The sequence below is a fragment of the Sus scrofa genome, chromosome 18 (genome assembly GCF_000003025.6).
Source record: "Sus scrofa isolate TJ Tabasco breed Duroc chromosome 18, Sscrofa11.1, whole genome shotgun sequence".
Classification (NCBI taxonomy): Eukaryota; Metazoa; Chordata; class Mammalia; order Artiodactyla; family Suidae; genus Sus; species Sus scrofa.
Window position 1 is genome coordinate 19,400,311 of NC_010460.4, and position 21,139 is coordinate 19,421,449.

The 21,139-nt window shown below is 39.6% G+C and overlaps 1 protein-coding gene across 3 annotated transcripts in view; it reads right to left on the reverse strand.

Moving 5' to 3' along the window:
- Window positions 1-21,139, reverse strand: part of AHCYL2 (adenosylhomocysteinase like 2) — a 181,614-nt gene that overhangs the window by 140,085 nt on the left and 20,390 nt on the right. The window lies entirely within an intron of this gene.

Genomic DNA, 21,139 nt, shown 5'->3' on the forward strand with positions numbered 1-21,139 from the left:
ACTAAGAAGATCTAGGAGATGTTCCCTCAAGATCTTTAGATATCTTGTTATCTAGCTAAAGGTTCTATGAGGCACTACATTCAATCTTTCCAAAGTCTTAACAGTGGATTTATAGTTGCATCCTTGAGATATTTACATTGAGGCCATGTTTTTATTGGCAGCATGTTGACTTTTTTTTTTTTTTTTTTTTTTTGGATAAGGCTGCACCTGCGGCATATGCAAGTTCCTAGGCTAAGGATCTAATTGGATCTGCAGCTGAGGCCTTCGCCACAACCACGGCAACACTGGATCCTTAACCCACTAAGCTAGGCCAGGGATCAAACCCCCATCCTCAGGGAGATTATGTCAGGTTCTTAACCTGCTGAGTCACAAAGGGAACTCTAGCATGTTGAATTTAATCTTTGTCCTGAAGCCATTTCTTTAGAAGTCACTGGCTATCTGGAGCAACTGGGGATGATAAAAAGTTTTATTTCCCAACATAACAAATCGTGGGTTAAAAATATTTCCCCTCTAAGTTCTGCTTTAAAACTGAATAGCTCATTTTTTAGCTCATTCATGTTTGTATTTGCACCTTAGGCAATTAGAAGAAGCTAGATAATACTTTTCAACATCCTGCCCAGAAAACTCTATCTTCTGTGTTACCACACATGACAATGTTATTAATAAACCTTGAACCACTATGACCAGGTAATAAAGGCTGCCTTTTATCCAGCCTCCAGTAATACTTTTCTGTGTTTCAAGCCTTTACTAACAAGTCTCCCCAGGGTCCCTCCAGCTTCTACCCACTACCAACTCCCAAAGCCAATGCATATTTTGGGTTACAGCAGTACCTCATTTCCAGGAAACAAATTCTGTTCAGATTATCTATTACTACAAACTACTCCAAAGCTTACTGGCATAAAATGACAACCATTTTATTATGTTCATAATCCTGAGGGTCAGGAATTCACACAGGGTATAATAGGAATGGTTTGGTTCTGTTCCATGACACCTGGGGCCTTGGGTAGTGTGGCTCTAATGGCTGAAGATGACTAAACTGGGTCCATATGCCTGGCTTTTTCTCCATGTGATGTCTACTGTGACTGGCATGTCCAAGATGATTGCTTCACTCACTTATATGACTGGCAGTTGATGCTGGCTGTTGGCTGGGAGCTCAGCTGGGCCTCTCCATCTGGCATGAGCTTCTTACAGCATGACAGCTAGGTCCCCAGATTGAGTGTTCCATGAGAGAACATTCCAAAAAAGAATGTACAAAAAGGCTAGATGGAAGTTGCAAAACTTCTTCTTCTTTTAAACAATAATTCTTACTTTATTTGTTTTTCTTGGCCACGCCCACAGCATGCAGAAATTCTAGGGCCAGGGGTTGAACCAATTCCACAGCAGTGACCAATGCCAGATCCCTAACCTGCTGTACCACAAGAGATTCCAGAAGCTGCAAAACTTCTCATGACCTAGCCCTGAAAGTTCTAGAATGTTAATTCTGGGTACATTCTATGTCAAACAAGTCACTAAAGCCAGGCCAGATTCAAGATGAAAGGAGAAAATAAACTCCACCGGTAGGTAGGAGGATGGCATACATGTCAGCCATCTTGGAAGCATGCTGTAACAGTGACTCTGTCTTTTAACTGGTGAGTGTAATTCATTTACTTTACCATGGTTATTGATGCGTGTGGATTTATTTCTACCATCTTTTACTGTTTTTTATTTATCCCATCTTTTTTATGATATTTACCACATTTTTGATTCCTGTTTTCTATGAGATTGAACAAGTATACAAATCATAAACTCAATAAATTATCACTTAGTGACAACAACCATGTAACTACCACCAAGGTCAGGAAATGCAATGTTACCAGCACCCTGGAAACGTCCCCCATCCCCCCTCCCTAATCACGATCCCTTCTCTTTTCCTCAAAGATTACTATCATGACTTTTAACACCATATGTTAGAGTTTTTAAGCTTCATGTGTATGAAACCATGTAGTATGTACTCTTTTGCTGGCTTCCTTCATCCAGCATTATCATCACTCGACCCTGATCTTGGGTATACCAGCAATTTATTCATTTCCATGGCTTTAGAGTATTCCATTGCATGAATACACCACAATTTATCCATTCTACCATTGATATTGTCCTTTGAATTTTAAAGTTCAATGACTATGTTCTTAAAAGTTCCAGTCTTCAAAAACTCTAACAATATATCAATGGTGACGAGATATTATTCGAGAAAGCACTTTCCAAGGCCACCACACATCCGTTGTCCAAATAAAAAAATCTTTAGAACACCTTTAGCTGTGAGAATCCCATGAGGATATTCCTATAGGGAAGTTTTGCATTTGCTTCATCCAGATGCCATGGGGCTATCACTAATTCAGGACTATTTATATGTTAATTTCTCAGCTTTCCCTGAGCTGCAGAGAAACCAAAGTTACAGCAGGACAAGTCCATGGAAACAAATTCTCAGAACTGGGTTTTTTTGTTCTGTTTTGTTTTGTTTTGGCTTTTTAGGGCCACACTTGTGGTATATGGAGGCTCCCAGGCCAGGGGTTTAATGGGAACCATAGCCGCCGGCCTACACCACAGCCAGAACAATGCCAGATCCCTAACCCACTGAGCAAGGCCAGGGATCGAACCCGCAACCTCATGGTTCCTAGTCAGATTCATTTCTGCTGTGCCATGACGCAAACTCAAGAAAAAACTTTTTTACCTAAAGTTCACAGTATGGACAAACTTCCTTGATATCTACATCACCAAAGAGATGTTTTTCCACATCAAATTTTCAGTGCTATGGCAAACTTTTGAGGAACTAGCTTTATGGAGGGAGGCAGGAAAGTGTCTTGTTACTGTATGGCTGTTAAAATGGAAACCTCTTGGTTATCTAGGGCAGCCATAGCTTTAGCTCACATACCTACCACTTCGGTTTTAAATACCCTCTTCATTTTCTGCACCTGAGAATTTTCCTTCCTTTTTTTTTCCCACGAGCTCAGCTATTGGACTTAAAATAACATTTATTATAGTTTATCTGTCATTTGACTAGGAATTTTTAGTGCCCTTTTGCCTCTCGTTAAATGTAAAGCATATGACAGGAAAACAAACAAAGACCATAGGAAGCAAAACTCAAAAAGAGGAAAAAAAGAAAAAACTTCTGCCTTTTATCACAGACAGGACAGAGCACTCACAGATCCAAGGTTACCTGCACTAAGAAGAGCCTAATTAAAGGAATGCATATACTTTGCTATCGTATCTGCATCTCTTTGTGCTCCAGTGGTTAATGGAAGAGGACACTATACCAAAGGAGTCCTAAGCACAACTGACAGCACATCTAGAAGGCAGAATCCTTCAATCAGGGTGACTTGGATACAATGAGGAAGGGTCTTAGGGAACTGAAAAATAAAGTATTAAGATATACCTAAAAGTCTCCTAATGGGCTTCATCTTCTTTTCAATAAACTTTGACTTCTCCCCTACCAAGTACTATATAATTACATCCGCAGGAATAAAGACAGCCTGAGTAAAAAACTTTCATCAGTAGTGTAAGTGAAAACACTATTCAGCTAGTAAGTGAGTAGTTAGGGGAGAAAATGGAAATAAGAAACAGTAAATGAAATCCAGACACTAGGACAACATCAATAAAGAATATCTTTTAATGTCTAAAAATCCATGTAATACCACAAATTACTTGTTTGACATATGCTATGTACAAAGCATTGTATTTAATGATAGGGTACAAATATAAATTAAGAATCAAGCAAATTCATCACATAAGAGAGAGCTATAAACATTGTAAACTTTAAAGTTACCTCTAGGGAGTTCCCTTCGTGGCTCAGTGGTTAACGAACCCAACTAGTAACCATGAGGTTGTGGGTTCAATCCCTGGCCTTGCTCAGTGGGTTAAGGATCCGGCGTTGCCATGAGCCGTGGTGTAGGTTGCAGACACGGCTCAGATCCCGCGTTGCTGTGGCTCGGGCGTAGGCCGGTGGCTATGGCTCTGATTCGACCCCTAGCCTAGGAACCTCCATATGCAGCGGGAGCAGCCCAAGAAATAGCAAAAAGACAAAAAAAAAAAAAAAAAAAAGAATGTCCAGAACTAGTAAATATATAGAGACAGAAAATAGATAAGTGGTTGCCTGGAGATGGCATGGGGGTGGGGGTGGAGTGGGATAAGCAGGGAATGACTACTGCAAAGTTCCTTTGGAGGATACAGAAAATGTTTTAAAACTAGATTATGGTGATGGCTATACAACTCTGTAAACATACAAAAACCACTGAATTATACACCTTAAATGAGGGAACTTTACAGTATGGAATTTTACCTCAATAAAGCTATTTTAAAAAAGAGGTCTGGAGTTCCCATTGTGGCTCAGTGGAAACAAATCTGACTAGCATCCATGAGGACTCAGGTTCGATCCCTGGCCTTGCTCAGTGGGTTAAGGATCTGGCATTGCCATGAGCTGTGGTGTAGGTCACATTCGTGGCTTGGATCTGGCGTAGGCCAGCAGCAACAACTCCAATTAGACCCCTAGCCTGGGAACCTCCATATGCTATGGATGCAGCCCCAAAAAGACAAAAGACAAAAAAAGAAAAAAAAAAAACCAGTCTATTTATTTTCATAGAGGTTTTGTTTTATTTTGTTTTTTGGCGGTGCCCACAGCACACAAAAGTTCCTAGGCCAGGGAGCGAACCTGTGCCATAGCTATAACCAGAGCCACAGCAGTGACTTAACCCGCTTAGCCACAAGGGAACTCCAAAAAAAGGTCTTTGTATTTTCAAAAAGTTAGAACATTCTACCAAAAGAGAAATTTAGCTTACCAAGCAATGTTCAAGATCTTATTTATTTGTTTGTTTAAACAAATAAAACAGTGAAGTCCATCATTAATGCTGTCTCCAAAGAAGCATAAACCCTGCCCCAACTCTCTAATGCCTCCTTTGAAAGTTACAGCTTTTTAATACATATAGATCATTTCCACCTGGTCATACCACGATACTCTACCAAGGTGAATTTCTTTAGGGTCTAGCCGATAAAAACACTATCCTCAAGACAGCATAAGGATTTAAAAATCACCTCACAACTGCCAAAATTCGGACTTGGAAATTACTAATTTAAATTAGAACTTAGAGTAAAAGGAGAGTAGAATGAAATAGCAAGTCTGTCTAAAAGTCTTCAAAAGAAATTATTTCTCACTTTCACTCTCTCTAGATGTTCCCCATCAATTTTTTCTTAAAATAGATAATGTGATGCCTTCAGTGCTTTTTTTCCCACGTTATAAGGACTGTGAAATAACTAGGTGGTACTACCATTCATCCAATCATAAATGACAAAAAACTCATCTTCCTCTCATAACACAGAGCATCTACCTAAACACACAAATGTCACCAAATTCCATGAATTCTATCTTAATATTTCTCTTACTATAGCTCCTCTTCTCTATTTTCTTAGGTCAGGCCCCACCCTCTCTTACTTAGGTCACCAAAACAGCCTGATTATTCTCTTTGCCTTCAATACTAGCTTCACCCCCATCGCCAATGTATTATCCACACTATAGTTCAAATCTAATAAGGCTACCATGATCTCAATAAACCGGACGGCTTGCTTCCTGCATGCACACACACGCATCTCTCTCCCACGCCCCCTCCTTCCTTCCCTCCCTTCAAACTAAACTGATACTTTAAATTAAACTGATATCTTCTGTTCATGTTACTTTTTTTTATTTTCACTCAAAACATAATGATCATTTCTTGGAGTTCCCGTGGCTCAGTGGTTAACGAACTAGGAACCATGAGGTTGTGGGTTCGAACCCTGCCCTTGCTCAGTGGGTTAAGGATCCAGTGTTGCCATGAGCTGTGGTGTAGGTCGCAGACGCGGCTTGGATCCCGCGTTGCTGTGGCTCTGGCATAGGCCAGTGGCTACAGCTCTGATTCTACCCCTAGCCTGGGAACCTCCATATACCGAGGGAGTGGCCCAAGAAATGGCAAAAAGACCAAAAAAAATAATAATAATAATGATCGTTTCCCTTTCTCATTAAATATACTCGTGCAACATAATTTCTGATGGCTGAATATTATTACATGTATGGGTGTACCATATTTTTCTATGTCTTCACAACTTAATATATTCATGCTGCATAGTAAACAAAAAAGTTTCTCTTCAACATTGTCTCTTGCTTACCTTTCCTTTAAAATCTATTTATATCTAAAATTAAAATTAAGCTATATATGTGTGTATATATATATATATAGATATATATACATTTTTTGCTTTTCAGGGCCACACCTGCAGCATATGGAAGTTTCCAGGCTAGGGGCTGAATTGGAGTTGCAGCTGCTGGCCTACACCACAGCTCACAGCAATGACAGATCCTTAACCCACCAAGCAGGGTCAGGGATCAAACCCATGTCCTCATGGATACTAGTCGGGTTCGTTACTGCTAAGCCACTATGGGAACTCCAAGCTATTTTTGTTAATGTAAAATAAAATCATCTGAGTTTCATATCTTTTATAGCATTAATGGTATTTATTACATTCTAATTTGAGTATTACATGATTTATTAATTCTACTCTATTTTCACCCTCTAAATGTATATATTTTATTCAGCTTTGGTTGCCTCCTCCCCCACCCTTCCTACCACAGCATCTAATTTAGTACCATTATTAAATACTCAATGATATGGGTGATTTTCCAGATAAGGTGACCCTGCTAAAACTATTGTCAGCTATGCTATTATCTAGATCCCTCTGAGATGACTTTTTAGTTCAGCCCTCTTCCAAGGTATGGTTCCTTTGCATTTCCTTGTATTCTGTGAGTTACCCCTATTATCCTTATAATATCCACCTCCCCCCACCCACCCCTTTCTTTTTTTGCAACCAAAGAAACCTGATTAAAGGCTAGAACACTTTGTAATCACTCAACAGACATTTGTTTGTTGAGCAAAACAGTGAATGAATGTTATGAAAGCCAATTAAATGTGCACTGAGAAGGAAGAAAAGGATATAGGAATGTACTGAAACGGGAACATACTAACTACACCTACAGTAAGTCTCCAACCCAAAACAGTTAGCCTCATTTTGGACAACTTTTCCCGATTGCTCCCATCCTTACAGTTGTTCTTGCCACCGGCTTTGAAGTCATCCTTAATGCCTCTCTTTCTTTTAGCCACTCATTGAATTCATTCATATTTCCTGTTTGCTCTACCTTCAATATATATGCAGAACTTAACCTCTTCTCCCATCTTCAGGAGTATCACCTGGTCCAAACTATCATCATCTCTCATCTGGTTACTGCAATGACCTCCCAACTGGTCCCCTTGCTATCACCCTGACCTCCTTCAGTCTATTCTCCACTTTGCAGCCGGAATGATCTTGTTAAAACTTAGGTCAGATCATGCCCCTCTGCTCAAAATCTTCCAAAGGTTTCCTACCTCACTTAGAGCAACGCCAAAGCCTAAAATCCTTAATATGACATATTGAGACCATATGATCTATCTCCCTTACCTGCTGGTTTCATCTCTACAACTGCCCCCCGCCCCCCCTTTCTCTACTCCAGACACACGGGCCTCCTTGCTATTTCTTAAAATCTCCTGGTATACCGCTCGTCAGGAGCTCTGCACTTGCCATACTCTGCCAGAATATTACTCCTTCATTCTCTTATAAAAAGCAACTCCTTTAAGGTCATGTCATTCAACTATACCATCTCTTCCCCTCCTGGTTACTGCCTCTCTTACTCTAATCACACTAAATTCCACCATTAACATAGGTTTACTAGATAAATAATAGGTATAAGTGGAAGTTGTTGGATGTGGCTTCTGAAAAAGTCTTTTTTTTTTTTTTTTTTTTTTTTTGTCTTTTGCCTTGCTCTCTTCCTCCTTCTTGCTGGCTATAATTTAGAAATAATGCTTTGAGCTCCAGCAGTCATCTTAAACCATAGGAGAGTCCCTGAGAAGGAGTTCCTGCTATGGCACAGTGAGTTACAAATCGGACTGCAGCAGCTCTGCTCACTGTGGAGATGCAGGTTCAATCCCCAGCCTGGCGCATTGGTTTAAAGGATTCAGTGTTGCCACAGCTCCAGCGTAGGTCGCTGCTGGGCCTCAGATTCTACCCCTGGCCCAGAACTTCCTATGCTGCAGCTGCAGCCACTAAAAAAAAAAAAAAAAAAAATTGACCCTAGGGTTGGAAACAACATACTAAGAATGATGGAACACAATGACAGAAGTTTGGGGTCCCTAATCTTTGGGAAGCTACGACACCAATCTTGTAATCCTTATTTCTGTAGTTCTTTATAAATTAAATACAGTACATACATTCTGAGGGTTACAGCTGAGTAGAATGAATAAATCATTTATATAATTTACTCAGAATATAATAAATGCTGTAAAAGATGTGAAACGATGATTTTATATGACCAAATCTAGCATATTTTATGAGAAAATAAACCCATGTGCATATAAGACATTGTTATTGGCAGTTAGTGTCACATGAGGTTAAATCTAAGTAGTACAGATTTTTCTGGTGCACATTACCCAGGATTCTGTTAATAAAGGAAGTAGAAACTGAACACTGAGATAGACACCTTAGAAGTTCTTCAACACTGGGTGATTTTAATACTGCACAGATGGCCCATTAAGACCTTGGCCTTGGAGTTCCCGTCATGGCTCAGTGGTTAACGAATCCTACTAGGAACCATGAGGTTGTGGGTTCGATCCCTGCCCTTGCTCAGTGGGTTAAGGATCCGGCTTTGCCGTGAGCTGTGGTGTAGGTTGCAGACGTGGCTCGGATCCCGTGTTGCTGTGGCTCTGGCGTAGGCCGGTGGCTACAGCTCCAATTAGACCCCTAGCCTGGGCACCTCCGTATGCCATGGGAGCGGCCCTAGAAAAAGGCAAAAAGATAAAAAAAAAGACCTTGGCCTTGAAGTTCCCTTACCTTATCTCTAATGATATTTTCCTTCTTTTTACCTCAGTCAACCGGTAGCAAGGTCACACTCCAAATCTTATCAACACCAGAAATTATTACATCTCCAAAATAGCTAATTTGTATATTCTGCTCTCCTTTTAGCTTACTTGTTTAATTCTCCTATTATGACCTCACATTGACTTTAGCTCACTGATCCTTCTATTTTCAATCTTTTGGCCATCTCCTTTATTCCCTTTCCTTCTTAACCATGGTTCCTTATCCTTATATTCCATGAATCATCATTTTAATAACACTCTTTACATCTTCTGGGCTCCATACCCACAAAGCCAATTTGTCTACTAGTCATCTCCATTTAGATGTTCCACAGAGACTTCAAATCCAACATGTCTAAAACTAAGATATCTTCTCTTACCACCTGTTTTACCTCCCGTGTTGTGAATGGCATCACCATCCACCCAAATGTCCTAACTAGCCATACCGCTCTTCCCCGTCTTTTACTCCTCCCCACAATAATCAGGACCTGATTCTACATCTGGCATAACTCTAAAAAAAAATTCATCTTTCCACACCCAATTCTAGACTTCTAGTTTGTGCTTCCATATCTGAAACAGATTACTAACCATTCTTTTTGCATAAGGTACTAACTGTTCTTCCTGCTTCTACCCTGATGCATTCTCCCCATTCTCTGTACTGCATCCAAAGTAATCTAAAATGCAAATTCAATCATGGCACTCTCCTACTAGCTTAGAGATACAAAGGAAAGTTTCAGGAAACAGGGCAGCACAAGGTAGTGCAGAGACTAAAGTTGCCAGGACATTTCCTGGTCTCTTATTTCTCTGCACACTATTAAACTTCACTCCCTCAGGTTACTTTAAGTCACTGGGAACATGGCCACCAATGGCTCCAGGGTAATCCCAGAAAGTAAAAAAATAAAATTTGATATATGTAAATATATTCCATTTTTATTCAACATATTCACTGCCTCTCCCTGGTGGAGGATTAGACATTCCTGCCCAGCTGACATCAGGCTTGGGCATGTGACTTGCTTTAGTCAACTAAATGTGAAGAAATGACACATCCCACTTTTAAACAGAAACTTTCACAGAAATGGTATGGTTCTACCAAGTCTCATCATTTCCCTCCACCACAAGGGCAATATCTCAGGTAAGAGCAGCATCTCTAGCCCGGGCCCTGGAACACAGCCCATGACAGATACACCATATGAGCAAAAAATAAACTCTTGGGAGTTTCCATCGTGGCTCAGCAGCAATGAATCTGACTAGCATCCATGAGGATGCGGGTTTGATCCGTGGCCTCGCTCAGTGGGTTATGGATCTGGTGATGCTGTGAGCTGTGGTGTAGGTCGCAGATGCAGCTCAGATCCCACTTTGTTGTGGCTTAGGCCAGCAGCTATAGCTCTGATTTGACCCCTAGCCTTCCATACGCTGCAGGGACAGCCCTAAAAAGCAAAAACAACAACAACGCCAACTCTTGTTACTATAACCCACTAAAATTGGGGAACTGTTTGTTACCACAACATAACCTAGCCTAAGCTGATTTCTATAGTATATCATAAGGAAGGCATCTGGCCTGGTTTTGATGACATGCTCTGCTTAAAACCCTTCAAGGACCTTAACGTGCTTACTACAGGAGTCCAAATTCCAGCAGAGTTATAAAGACCTTCTGATTTGGTCCTGCTTACCTCTCCCATCCTCATTTCCTGGGACTCCCATTTATATTTCATATTCTAACAATACTGCCCTGTTTAGAGAGCTTTCAACAGATAATGTGGTTTTTAACTTCCATTTTTTGGTACATTCTGCTCTTTATTAAAGGAATGTTATTCCTCCTATCCCAGCCCAATCAACCCCAAATGCCTGTAATTCCTTTAAGAATCCACTTAAGGAGTTCCCGTCATGGCGAAGTGGTTAACGAATCTGACTAGGAACCATGAGGCTGCGGTTCAATCCCTGGCCTCACTCAGTGGATTAAGGATCCGGTGTTGCCGTGAGCTGTGGTGTAGGTTGCAGACGCGGCTGGGATCCCACGTTGCTGTGGCTTTGGCGTAGGCTGGCGGCTATAGCTCCGATTCGACCCCTAGCCTGGGAACCTCCATATGCCGCGGGAGCAGCCCAAGAAATAGCAAAAAGACAAAAAAAAAAAAAAAAAAGAATCCACTTAAACAGAACTTCCTCTGTAGAGGCTCATATAAACCTACCTCAATTAAGCACAATTGGTTGCTCTTTCCTCAGTTCCACCACAGGATTTTGAATATCCTCTGGCAGCCTTCATCCTGCTAGTCTATAAAAATTTATATTTATCTTTCCAACTACACTATGGACAAGGCCAAAAAAAAGAATAATCTTCCAGATTGGAAAGAGCAGAACACACTTGTTTAAGAGGAAACCAAAGCCTGGGATAGAAGAAAAGATAATAAAAGAGCATATAGTAGCTTTTTTAGTGTTCAAATCTCTAGGACCAGATAAGTTATAGCCTAAGACATTGAGATCTCCATGATACCTCATGAAAAACAAAAAGAGAAGCTAGAAAACTAGAAACAAGAAAATTCTATTTCAATTCTCTCAATTTCAAATGATAAACAAAAGACTAGATCTTAGAAACTATAAGAGTTTAACAAGGTTTCTTATACTATATATAAATATAACCTCAAAATGGACTAAAGATTTAAATATAAGACCTGAAACCATACAACTTCTAGAATACATAGGCAGTACACTCTGACACTGGTTTTAGCAGTATTTTTTGGTATGACCCCTCAGGCAAGGGAAACGAGCAAAAATAAACAAATAGAACTACATCAAACTAAAAAGATTTTGCAGAGCAAAGGAAACTGTCAACAAAACAAAAAGACCACATACTGAATACAAGAAGATATTCGCAAATGATATATTTGATAAGGGGCTAATATCCAAAATACATAAAGAACTCATATAAGTTAATTAAAAAAAAATCAAAACAACCCAATTTAAAAATGGGCAGAGGATCTCAATGACATTTTTACAAAGACATAAAGATAGCTAACAGGCACATGAAAAGATGTTCAGCATCACTAATCATCAGGGAAATGCAAATCAAAACCACAGTGAGATACCATCTCACACCTGTCAGAATGGCTCTCATCAAAAAGACAAGAAATAATAAGTGTTAGTGAGGAGGTAGAGAAAAGGGAACTCTCATGTATAGTTGGTGGGAATGTAAATTGGTGCAACCACTATGGAAAACAGTATGGATATTCCTCAAAAAATTAAAAACAGGAGTTCCTGTCATGACTCAGCGGAAACGAATCTGACTAGCATCCATGAGGACACAGGTTCAATCCCTGGCCTTGCTCAGTGGGTTAAGGATCCGGCATTGCCCCGAGCTGTGGTGCAGGTCGCAGACACGACTTGGACCTGGTGTTGCTGTGGCTCTGGCGTAGGCCAGCGGCTACAACTCCAATTCGACCCCTAGCCTGGGAACCTCCATGTGCTGCAGGTGTGGCCCTAAAAAGACAAAAAATAAAAACTAAAAATAACACTACTCAGAGTTCCTGTCATGGCTCAGTGGTTAATGAATCCGACTAGGAACCATGAGGTTTCGGGTTCAATCCCTGGCCTTGCTCAGTGGATTAAGGATCCAACCTTGCTGTGAGCTGTGGTATAGGTTGCAGACGCAGCTCGGATCCCGCGTTGCTGTGACTCTAGCATAGGCCGGCAGCTACAGCTCTGATTGGACTCCTAGCCCGGGAACCTCCATATGCAGTGGGTATGGCCCTAGAAAAGACAAAAAATAAAATAACATAAAAAAATTAAAAAATAAAACTACTATACCATTCAGCAATTCCATTCCTGGGTATTTATCCGAAGAAAACAAAACATTATTTTGAAAAGATATATATACTCCTATGTTCAGTGCAACTTTTCTTACAACAGCCAAAATATGGGAGCAACCTAAATGTCCATCAATAGATGAAAGGATAAAAAAGATGTGGGATATATAGATATATAGACACACACATACACACACAGTAGAATATTTCTCATCCATAAAAAAGGATGAAATCTTGCCATTTGTGACAACATAGATGCACCTAGAGGCTATTGCACTAAGTTAAATAAGACAGAGAAAGACAAATACCATATAATTTCACTTATATATGGAATATAAAAAACAAAACAAACAAACATAACTAAACAGAAATGGTCATAGATACAGAGAACAGAGAGATGGTGGCCAGAGGGGCTAGAGTTGGGGGAAGGAGAGAAATAGGTGGGGGAGATTAAGAGATACAAACTTTCAGTAACAAAATAAATGAGCCACAGGTATGAAATGTACAGTGTGGGGAATAAAGTCAATAATTATGTAAAGTCTTTGTAAAGTGACAGACATTAACTGGACTTAGCATGGCGATCATTTTGAAATACATAAAAATATCAAATACAAATTTCAAATAACAAATTTGTTGTGTACCAAAAATCAATGGATTAATTACATTTCAAAAACAGAAAAATGAGCAAACAAGCAAATTCATGGAAGAAGAGATTGAGTTTGTACTTACCAGAGGCAGGGAGTGGAGCAGGGCAATTGGATAAATGGAGTCAAAAGCTACAAACTTCCAGTTATAAGATAAATAAGTACTAGGGATGCAAAGTACAGCATGGTAAATATAATTAACGCTGCTGAACGTTATGTATGAAAAGTTGTCAAAAGAATAAATCCTAAGAGTTCTCATCACAAGCAAAAGGTTTTTTTCTATATCTTTAATTTTGCATCTATATGAGATAATAGATGTTCACTCAACTTATTGTGGAAATCATTTCATGATATACGTAAGTCAAATCATTATGCTCTACACCTAAAACTTGAACAATGCTATATGTCAGTTATAGCTCAATAAAACTAGAGCGGGGGGAAGAGTTTGAGAAGGATTCCCAGCAATATCCTGTCAGTTGACATAGAACATAGAAGGTAAAGAGAGCACCAGAAGCCAGAATGGGTTTAATAAGAAAAAAATCATTCTAACCTAATTTTAAAACTACTAGACTGCCAGACCAGAGAAATAACAAAGAACAGGTCAAATACATCTCATTGAAACAAAAAATGATTACGTTAGGTGACTGGGAACCGGCTGCACCTTCCTGAGATTATTAGCCAGTGACTTGATATCAGTCTGGACGGTGGGCTCTCATGCTGTCACTGGGTTCTATATTTGGGCTTACTTTAGTCAATGTTTATTAATACCCTGAAGATTAAGTGGTAGCTTATAAATTTTCCTAGTGATATAAACCTGGGAAGATAATACCACGAAAGACATAATCGAAAGTCAAAAACATCTAAACAGATAGAAAAAATGGGCCAAAAATGCAAAATGAAATTTAGCAAGGAGGTAAATGCACTTATCTAAAGAAAAGTGTAAGGGAGTTTCTTCATGGTTCAGCGTTTAACGAACCCAACTAGGATCCATGAAGATGCAGGTTCCATCCCTGCCTCGCTCAATGGGTTAAGGATCTGGTGTTGCCGTGAGCTACAGTGTAGGTGGCAGACTCGGCTCAGATCTTGTGTTGCTGTGGCTTTGGCTGTGATGTAGGCTGGCAGCTGTAGCACCAATTCGACCCCTAGCTTGGGAACTTCCATGTGCTGCAGGTGCAGCCCTAAAAAGCAAGGGGAAAAAAAGTATGCTACTAGTAAGAAATCAATTTTAATATTAATTGATGATTGAGAGTTTAGTTGACTCTAAGCTTAAAATGAACCTTCAGTATGAAGTGTCAGCTTGAAAAAAACAGCTTACACAAATTCAGTGAATAAAATAACAGTACAGTGACCTGAACTGAGAAGAAAATCACTACAGGTCAGGCAACTTCCTGAGAATTATAATTTAAAATATGACCTTTTACAAGTGATACTAACCACATATAATAGATTCAAAAGAGGATAACCAGGAGGTGGTAATGGGACTGGCAAATTATATTACATGAAGAAGAACTAAGAGAATCAGGAATGATTTCCACAGAGAAGAGAAGATCTGAGGTAGAAAAAGTAGTATCAGAGCTGTTTCCAAGTTTTTTGATGGCTGTTAGATTGAATGGCAGGAATTATGCTTTATACATTTTGTGCTTATTCCCTATGCACACAGTTCCAAACTTTGCATATAACAAATGCTCAAAAAAATTTTTTTCTTTCTCTTTAGGGCTGCACCCATGGCATATGGAAGTTCCCAGGCTAGGGGTCGAATTGGAACTACAACTGCCATCCTACACCACAGCAAGGACAGATCTGAGCCACATCCATGACCTACACAGCAGCTTGCAGCAATGCCAGATCCTTAACCCACTGAGAGAGGCCAGGGATCCAACCAGCATCCTCATGGATATTAGTCGGGTTTTGAGTTCTTAACCCACGGTGCCACAATAAGAACTCCAACAAATGCTCAAATATTTGAAGTTCAAAATCAACTCACCTGTTGATGGCCAAGCCAACGAAGACAGTTGTTAATACAGAAGTATCTGATGTGAACTACAACTTAACAAAGGGATAAGGCTAAAGGAAGGAAACTTAGAAACTAAAGCAAAAACACGTAAAGACCCTAACTGAAGCAAGCAAGCTACACAGGATATCTGAGGCACATTACTCTGAAAGTTAGAATTTCTCTCTTGTTTTAGATGATATTCTTGACCATACCAACAGTTATATCTCAGTTCTTTTTGTAAATATTTCCCTACACTAATCATTTTTTTTTCACTCTTCCTTTACAAAGAGCAAACTGAAGCTAACAGAAGCTATTTGGCACCAAGCTGTGTGACAGTGGTTAACCCTGAATCAGAACTCTTAAGCTTTTTACGCATAACCTCTTTGATTAAAACCACTGGACTCAGTAGGGATGCAGTAAACAAGTATAGTACTTAATTTAGTAACTCAACCCCAATTTGGTAATACTTTGGTTTCACTTTTATCACTCCCGCAGTCATCCAATCTCTAAATCCAGAGTAAGCCTGGATTAAAACTGTAAAACATATAGAAATTTTTATTTCTTAAAGCTTAAATGCTAAAACAAAAAACTGAGATTTGAAACCAAAGATTTGGCTGCTTAAGGCATAGCTATGGCACCATCGGTTCTATCATAAGCAAATCTTGGCCAACAGGGTATGCCAGGCACACACCACAGTTTCTCCGGAAACCTAAGTGGCTTCCTTTGTACACCAGAGATCTGGTGCAGAGCTGCAGCAGTGTTAGTGCCAGAAGGCAGTGAGAAAAACTTTAGTAGAGGAAAAAGAGGTCATGTGTATGAAGATAAGCACATCTGAGATTCATTTTGTTTTATATACATATTAAAAACATGAAACTCAGAAACGTGAAAGAAGGCTGGAGGGGCACAGAACTGGATGGTGTCCAAGGAGGAGTTACACCAGGATTTTTAAACAACAAAATGCTAGTCAGCTCTAGTAGTAAAATCTCTAAAGGAATGCCCTAACAAGTGCCCACACTCTCAGCTTCCTCCCCAAGAAGGCTCATTTACATCATAATGGTTGCCAAGGTTACTTTAATTCCGCCACAGCTCCTTTCTCCAGTGGCTAATCTGGAGCTCTGGCCTGGGTGGTACGCATTAACAATTGAGGCTAACTCAAAACTCAGGCTACTCAAAAGTTCATGACCCACAAAAGGAGAATTCCAGCAACCAAAAACGCCTATGCCTAGTCAACCCATGATTCTTACTGCTACCTCAGGGAACTCTCTAGAAGTCAGTATTTTCACCTGCCCTAACCAAAGATTCTGGTAGGAAAATCCAGACAAATAACATAAATTTTATAAAGAGTAACAGATCGGGAGTTCCCGTCATGGGCAGTGGTTAACGAATCCGACTAGGAACCATGAGGTTACGGGTTCGATCCCTGCCCTTGCTCAGTGGATTAAGGATCCGGCGTTGCCGTGAGCTGTGGTGTAGGTTGCAGACGCGGCTGGGATCCCGAGTTGCTGTGGCTCTGGCGTAGGCCAGGGGCTACAGCTCCGATTAGACCCCTCCCCTAGCCTGGGAACCTCCATATGCCGTGGGAGCGGCCCAAAGAAATAGCAAAAAAAGAGTAACAGATCAAAGCAGTGATTGCTTTAATGCCAGTATTTTTCCCTTTTCTTTAATCAAAACAAGGCCATTATCTGAAAAGACAGTGAAAAGTCTCTCATATGGCTCACCACTATTATCTTCTAAGAATGACAACATATGGTCCTGGCTATATAAGTAGTACCTAAACTAGACATAAACAATGAAGCCAGTATATTTTGTATTAAAGCAACAGCCAAACAGAACATATAGTAAGAGAAAAAGTGAAAGGGGAAGTAAAGACCAAAAAAAAAAAACCAAAAAAAAACCAGCAAATTTTCATAAACACAACTCCAAACATTATCTTTAAGTACAGTTAGATTAACAAAAAATGTTTCAATGATAATTTGTTATGAGAAATATGACTCCCAAAGATAGTAACAGTGAAAGACTCAGGGGTAGTATCTGCAGATATCCTAATTAGCCATCAGAAGCTTCAAAGTTTCACCCAGAGGAGAACGGAAGTTTCACATTTACATATTTTTATTGTTTATTCTCTTTTAACCCCACTCTCATCACCCTTCAACTGAGGCAATCATTGTAACGTATTTAATGTGTTTAGATGTTTTCTTATAAACTGTGTGATGTGTTTTACTTATATTTTTAAAATTTATATATATGCTATTGTGTTACATATCTCAGTTTGTTTTCATTCAGCACTACGTTTTTCAGATCCCTCATGCTGCCATGTGCACATGTAGTTCACTGCTTCAAACTGCCAGACAGTACTATCACTGTTTACTCAACATTGGGAAAAAAGTATGGAAAACAAGATTGTTTTCCAAGGCACAAATAACAATGTAATGAATGACCACTTGTGGACCTGTGGGAGAAACTTTCGGATATATACCTAGGAAAAGAAGTGCTGGGTCATAGGGAATAGGTAATGCATATTCTGATTAAGTACTACCCTCCAAAATGGCTAGACCAGTCTACACCTCCACCAACAAGGGGCCAGAGTAACTGAGCCACTACTTACAGGCACTGGATTTGGCCCTCCAAATCCTTTTTCTCCTATAATATCTCATCCTCTTCTGCTAGTCTCTGCCCTTTTTGCTTTTCATATCAGTGTTACCACATCAGAACTAAGAAGGCAAGGATTTCCACCCTTGCTTTTCCCCTGATCATTAAGTTCCCTATTCTAATTCAACGATGCTTCAGGTTCCCAAGGCCTCCACTAACCACGAAACTTATGAGGAAAAAAAAAAAAGTAAATGTTATTTTATTTTATTTCTTTGTCTTTTGTCTTGTTGTTGTTGTTGTTGTTGTTGTTGTTGCTATTTCTTGGGCCGCTCCCTGCGGCATATGGAGGTTCCCAGGCTAGGGGTCCAATCAGAGCTGTAGCCACCGGCCTACGCCAGAGCCACAGCAACACGGGATCCGAGCCGCGTCTGCAACCTACACCACAGCTCACGGCAACGCCGGATCGTTAACCCACTGAGCAAGGGCAGGGACCGAACCGGCAACCTCATGGTTCCTAGTCGGATTCGTTAACCACTGCGCCACGACGGAAACTCCAGTAAATGTTATTTTAAAAAGGTTTAATTCTGAAAAAGTCATTAACTGAAGTTTACTTGTTACACAGAAGACTAAGAAATTCCTTTTGTATATATACATTTCAGAGACACTCCTATTTTTCTCTGAGGATTCTATAGTCCATCTTCTTAGTCCTTTTTGGGAGGCCTTGGAGGAATATCTCTGTTTCTTTGGAACTCTTCAATCCAGGAGCTGGATTACAATCAGTGTTTCCATCTATACTCTGAAAATCTGAGGACTCAAAGGGATCGTGTCAAGACAAAAGGGGGTTACTTATGCCTCTTCAATTAGAACAGCACAATAAAATTTTCTTAATCTATAAATTTTGTTTCCTTCTAAGATTCAGTCTGGAGAACTGGTTCAGTAATAAAGGTTTATTCAGAAGTTCCTTGATGGCCTAGTGGGTTAAGAATACAGCACTGTCACTATTATGGCTCTGCCTATAAGCTGTAGCACAGGTGTGACCCCTGGCCTGGGAACTTCCACATGCTGCGGGCATGGCCAAAAAAGAAGGAAAAGAAAAGGTTTATTCACTCATAACTAGTTGGGAGTATTAATTGGTATTACCTCTATTGTGTAGGCAATACTCATAAAATTAAAAAAAATACATACCCATTGAACCAAAAATTTCACTTGTAAGAATTTATTCTACAGATGTTCAACACATATATAGAAATATATTCATTATAGCTTTGTTTATAAAGGCAAAATATATTGAAAACAATTCCTGAAGGACATATAAAAAAACATTCTGGTTGCCTCTAAGGAGAGCAATCAAGTGGCTAGATGACAAGAGGATTTTTGCTATATACTCTTTTTTTTTTTTTCCTTTTTAGGGCCACAACTGTGGCATCTGGAAGTTCCCAGGCTAGAGGTCGAATCAGAGCTGCAGCTGCCAGCCTACATCATGGCCCCAGCAATGCCAGATCCCAGCTGCATCTGTGACCTTTGAGGCAACGCCAGGTCCTTAACCCACTGAGCAAGGCCAGGGACGGAACCCATATCCTCAGGGACACTGTCGGGTTCTTAACCTGCTGAGCCACAACAGGAACTTCACATTTTTTTGCTATATAATGTTTTTAATATATCATTCTAATAACCTGTATTCTCTTCTAAAGTTACTTCTAGCCCTCACATTCTGATTTTAACATACTGACTTCCAATCAAATAGTATTTTTTTTCAAATAATCGGAAAAAGAAAGCAGTTGAAAGATAACAAGAAGCCAGCTTTCGTTTGGCAAGGTGAATGTGTCTATACAGGATAGTACTAAATTTAATCCTGGCACTGCCTCCTCCTTTAGAATGAATTTCCTTCTAACTGGATCTATTTTTTTTTTTTTTTTGGCCACACACACAGCATTTGAAAATTCTTGGGCCAGAGCCATAGCAGTGACAACACTGGATTCTTAACCCACTGTGCTATGAGGAAACTCCCTGGATCTCACCTTATTTTTTATTCGTATCAACTTCCCTTGAGTTCATCAAGCCAGATCTATCAAATGAATTACCTTGTCCCTAAGAACAGCTAGAAAGAAATAATATATCCATGTAAATAACAGATGGCAGTGTCATGAAGCTTAAAATTCCTTTTTTTTTTTCTCTTTTTATGGCTACAAGTGCAGCATATGGAAGTTCCCAGGCTAGAGGTTGAATTGGAGTTGCAGCTGTGGCCTATACCACAGCCATAGCAATGCCGGACCCTTAACCTACTGGGGTGAGGCCAGGGATCGAACCCACATCCTTATGGACACTATGTCATGTTCTTAACCTGGTGAGCCACAACAGAACTCCTCAAAATTACTTTTGAACTGTGCTGTTCAATATATAACCACTAGCCACATGTGGCTAGTGAACACTTGAAATGTGGCTAGCCCAAATTGAAACGTGCTGTCAATATATAATATACACCAGATTTCAGACTTAGTACAAAAAAAGGTAAACTATCTCAACTTTTATATGGATTACATGTTGAAATTGTAACATTCTAAATTTACAGGATTAAATGTAACCTATAATTAAAAATTACTTCTACTATACTTTCTGATTAACTCAGAGACCCTGGTACATTTCTGATTAATTCACTTGTTCACATGTCACAAAAAACTATTTCAAAATTTTACCATTTTAGTTAAATTTCTAAACACTTTTTCCTTTTCCCCTTTCAGCCTCAGAGAAAATAGAAGGGTAAACTATAATGCTGCCTTTAGGTCTATTTACAAAATTGTATTTTCTTTGAAATAAAGCTTGCAGATAACATTGTTTTGGCCAGGTTAAATAAAAAGTGATCCAGGGCTTAAGGAACACTGATGGTTTTACAATAGTGTGGTGCAACAAAGAGCCCCAGATGGAAAATTAAGACACCTGGACTCTGGACTCTAGTTTCAATAAAATTTTTTTTTTTTTTTTTCGGCTGCGCTGTGGCATATACAAATTCTCAGGCCAGGGCTTGAACCTGAGCCACAGCAGTGACAGTGCTGAGACTTTAACCACTAGACAACCAGGAAACTCCCTAAAAAATTTAGTTTTTCAATCCTAATTTTTAGGAAAAAAAAATAGCTTCCCTGAAATTAACATGTTATATTAAGGAGTGACTTACTTTATTTGAAA